Below are 1,231 nucleotides of genomic sequence, written 5' to 3' on the forward strand. Positions count from 1 at the left end.
ACCTATGAGTGAGAACATGCAGTGTTTGGTTTTCTGTTCTTGTGATAGTTTGCTGAGAATGATGGTTTCCAGCTGCATCCATGTCCCTACAAAGGACACGAACTCATCCCTTTTTATGACTGCATAGTATTCCATGGTGTATATGTGCCACATTTTCTTAATCCAGTCTGTCATTGATGGACATTTGGGTTGACACGGAGTTTCGCTATTGTTGCCCAGGCTGGAGTGCAATGGCGCGATCTCGGCTCACTGCAACCTGTGCCTCTTGTGTTCAAGCGATTCTCCTGCCTCAGCCTCCCAAATAGCTGGGATTACAGGCATGCAGCACCACGTCTGGCTAATTTTTGTGTTTTTAGTAGAGACGGGGTTTCTCGATGTTGGTCAGGCTGGCCTCAAACTCCCGAGCTCAGGTGATCCATCCGCCTCGGCCTCCCAAAGTGCTGGGATTACAGGCATGAGCCACTGCGCCTGGCCACACATTTTATTCTCACCAGAATCAGAGACATGTCTATCCCTAAGATATTATTTTGTTAATTTTAGAGACAGGTTCTCTCTGTCACCCGGGCTCTGGAGTGCAGTGGCGCAATTATGCTCACAGTCTTGAACTCCTGGGCTCAAGCAATCTTCCTGCCTCAGCCTCTAAAGTAGCTAGGACTATAGGCATCCAACACCACACCTGGCTATTAAAAATTTTTTTTTTTTTTGTAGAAACAGGTCTTACTATATTGCCCAGGTTGGCCTTGAGCTCTTGGCTTCAAGTGATCCTCTTGTCTTAGCCTCCCAAAGCACTGAGATTACAAGCCTAAGCCACGGTGCCTGGTAGCCTAAGAATGTTTTCTTTTAGATTTTCTTGAACAAAAGTGCAAACAGAAAATACAGTGTTAGTGTCTTTTTGCCCATGAGATTTCTCTCCATAACAGAATTCAGAAAAATTAAAATTAAATAAATGCACAGACTTTCTGATCCAGAGGATTCTTTCATAGCATTACTTTCTTAAATTTTAAGGATAGAAAATGTAACTCTGGCTTTGAGATATGATTATTAGAGTTAGAAGAATCAAATAATAACCAGGTACTTTATGTTGATTTGCTTTCATGAAACAGCCATTAATCATTTCATTTTCACAATGACCTGTGAAATAAAGTATTATTATGACCTCTATTTTACATCATTATTATTATTATTACTTCTTTTTTATTATACTTTAAGTTCTAGGGTACATGTGCACAAC

The sequence above is a fragment of the Mandrillus leucophaeus genome, unplaced genomic scaffold, assembly GCF_000951045.1.
Source record: "Mandrillus leucophaeus isolate KB7577 unplaced genomic scaffold, Mleu.le_1.0 Scaffold121, whole genome shotgun sequence".
Taxonomy (NCBI): Eukaryota; Metazoa; Chordata; class Mammalia; order Primates; family Cercopithecidae; genus Mandrillus; species Mandrillus leucophaeus.